This window comes from Ipomoea nil, unplaced genomic scaffold (genome assembly GCF_001879475.1).
Source record: "Ipomoea nil cultivar Tokyo-kokei standard unplaced genomic scaffold, Asagao_1.1 scaffold1298, whole genome shotgun sequence".
Lineage (NCBI taxonomy): Eukaryota > Viridiplantae > Streptophyta > Magnoliopsida > Solanales > Convolvulaceae > Ipomoea > Ipomoea nil.
In genome coordinates this window covers 509,613-512,898 of record NW_017617726.1, presented here as the reverse complement: position 1 = coordinate 512,898, position 3,286 = coordinate 509,613, and the positions used below count along the sequence as shown (strand labels likewise).

At 30.3% G+C, this 3,286-nt stretch overlaps 1 long non-coding RNA gene across 1 annotated transcript; it reads right to left on the bottom strand.

Moving 5' to 3' along the window:
- Positions 1-594: 594 nt before the first annotated feature.
- LOC109184948 lies at positions 595-962 on the bottom strand. Its single transcript, XR_002054902.1, has 2 exons — positions 921-962; positions 595-792 (listed from the first exon to the last, which is right to left on the bottom strand). It is a non-coding gene; the product is annotated as an uncharacterized LOC109184948 (long non-coding RNA).
- Between the last annotated feature and the right edge of the window lie 2,324 nt (positions 963-3,286).

Here is a 3,286-nt window from a genome sequence, read left to right as displayed (position 1 = left end):
GGAAGATATACAAAAGGGGGAGGGAAAAAATATTGTTCTTTAGTGATTTATTTGCACGCACACCATGCCCAATGCTAGGTAGGTGGTAAGTTTCATGGACTATTTAGACTACAGGAAGGCTGCAACTTATAATTCCAAACGAATCAAAATCAGCAATGCTTGCTAGAAATATAACACCATCAAGAAAATGAGCATTCAACAAAATTTCTGTCACAGTAGCAAAATTGAAATACACGCTCGATCATAAACACAGCTAAGGATTGAATGGTCACACAATAAGGTCCCTCAATATCTCACTTGTTCTAATTCTTTAAAGTATCAAAATGAAAACTTAAAAGTAACCTTCATAGATTCACCCTCAAATAACTTCAAGCAGAAGCTGCTGTTGCCTTCTTCCTTGGAGGTGCTTCAGTACTTAATCAAACAACTCACTTCAATTATCAAATTTGTTGCACTTGAAAATAACTGTCAAATGCATCTTTAATTTGTAAATATATGAATGAAATCGTAAAACTGTACCTTCCCTGAAGTTGGTCTTCAATCGGCGAGGCATGTGGTGGAGATACCTCATGTAGCCAGTTCCAGTGGTCTTTCTACGGATCGCCTTCACGCTCCAGTTATATGTCCTCTTGAGGCTGGCTGGGTAAGCACAAGCCGAGCAGCGGCTTTTCTGGAGATAGAAGCTACGACGACCACACCTCACACACAGAGTGTGGGTCTTGTTTTTCCTCTTTCCAAAGCTTTCCGTTCCCTTCCCCATTGTTGTACAGTTGCAGAAACCCTAATATCAAACTGGAAGAGAAGTTCCTAAATAATTTTAAAACTAAAATTTTCTGTAAAAAACAAATGCATTTGGGTTTACTAACTGAATCAGAAATTTAGAACAACAACAGATCACAAAAATTAGTCAAAAAAATAACCTCACCTTGACTGCCAGAAGTGAGACCCCCAGACCAGAGCCACCGGCGGCCGCCAACGTCTCCACCTGCTCCCTCGTTCTAGCATATCAGCTTGTCTCTGTTCTCTTTCTCTCCGCGTCGTTCTTCTTATGCTCGCTGCCGTCTCGGATTCTTTGGCTCCCTTCCGTTGTTCTTGAGTTTGGCGATCGCGACGCACCATTCATTCATAAACTCTGTAAAATATGAAGACCCAAATGCCGCTATATATATCACTATCTATTTAATGAAAAAGGTAAACAAATAATATTAATATTCTTAAAAATTAAAAAGACACCTTGAAAAATGAAAAAACTCCTTAAAAGTGGAAAAATAACATCTGGTCATTATTTTTTTCTTGGAGATTTAAAAACTTATTAATAAATAGATTCATTTCTAGAATATTCCTTCCTTAGGCTGGAAACTAAATCTATTTTTATTGATTTAATGCCCAATGTTTATAATTAAATAAATATTTGAAAGTATATCAATGCAAGATTATATATGAGAAGTTCATACATAAGTAATTTAATGTTGAATTTTTTTATTTAAATATGTAACTCATAGTATATGAATACAATGTAATATAAGATATTGATTATAATTGTTACAAAACTTTTTTTTTTTAAATAGTAACCGTGTATTTTTGTTGCAAAGTGTTCTAATATATTTAATGAATGCACATATATACAAGATCAATGGATGAATTAACGGTACCAGTCCTTTAGGTGTTTTGCTCAGTGTTCATTTAGTTCAACCATTATTGTTGAATAAATTATTATGGATAAAGAATTCCTAATTTAAGGAATTTAAATGTAGTAAAAATTTAAAAATGTTAACTATAATGTAACCCAAAGATATTGGACGATTGATAAATATGATGTAACCCAAAGATCAAAATGCTAAAGAAAGTGTTTGGTTATTCAATAGTTTGAAGCAACAATTTGTTCCAAACCACTGAAAATACAAATATTGCAATTTACAATATTTTCACTTCGCGTTTTTTAGAATGATTTCCCCAAAACACCTCTATATTAAAAAAAAAAAAAAAATTACTGTAGAGCCTTTTCGACTCCTTGAATAACAAGAGCCAGTTTCCTGGCTCACTACTTGCCCATCAACGGATGGGCAAGCTTAATTTTTAAATTGGAGCATTGAGGCTCCTATTTGAGCCTCAAGGCTCCCATGCCACTTTCCCCCCTGATGTGGGAAAAGTGGCAAAACTAAGGGGGGCCGAACGTTCGGCTCCCCATATGTTTTATTTTTTTAAAATAAAATTATTTCTTTTATTAAATTATTATAATTTTTATTTTTTTTTAAAATAATAATAATAATAATAATAATAATAATAATAATAATAATAATAATAATAATAATAATAATAATAATAATAATTATTATTATTATTATTATTATTATTATTATTATTATTATTATTATTATTATTATTATTATGTATACTCTTAGGTCATTTTAAATGTTAATCTAAACAGTTAATTTTTTCAAATATCTTTTCACCAACCGTTGATATAATTCGTTGGTCAAATCCGCTAATATAATCCGCTAACGCTAACCGCTAACTGCTGATTATCAAACATGGACATAGCGAGGTAGTTTTCCACTTCAATTTGTTGTGTGATTTGAATACTCTCTTTGTCAACAAATCCCTCAAGTAGTTAATATGATTGATTTAATTATTTTTTTTTTAAATTTTTCATAATATTAATAAAATACTTGGTAAATAAATATATAGCATTATTTTGTATTATAAATTTGATATTTAATTAAAAAATAGTACACAAAAAAAGATAATAGACAATGTAGTGAATATAATCAATTGATGAATTTGAATGTAAAGAATATTTTTTAAATTGGAGAAAAATAAAGACAATATAACTAATGAAATTATTTCTCTTAATTAATTTATTGATAATGAATAATTTTTTTTTTGAATAAAGACATTGTAGGGACAATGTAGCGAATATAATCAATTCATGAATTTGAATGTAAAGAAATTTTATATTGGAGAAAAATAAAGACAATATAACTAATGTGTTGTAAAACCTTATGTTGACATTATTCTGGCTTTATATTGATAATAGGATTTTGAATACTGTAGGATTCCTAATACTTTAAGAGTCCTAAAGACTATTATTATATTAGAGATTATATATAGCATTGTAATGCTGCACAGAGTGTTTTTTATGATAATAAGAATTACTTTTCTCTGTTCTTTATTCTTCTTCTTCCTGCTATTATTACTCTTTATGACTGTTCTCCACGAGCTAAAGGCCTGCAAAAAAACTTGCAATTCAACACATTATCAGCACGTTCAACCCCGGTGAACAATT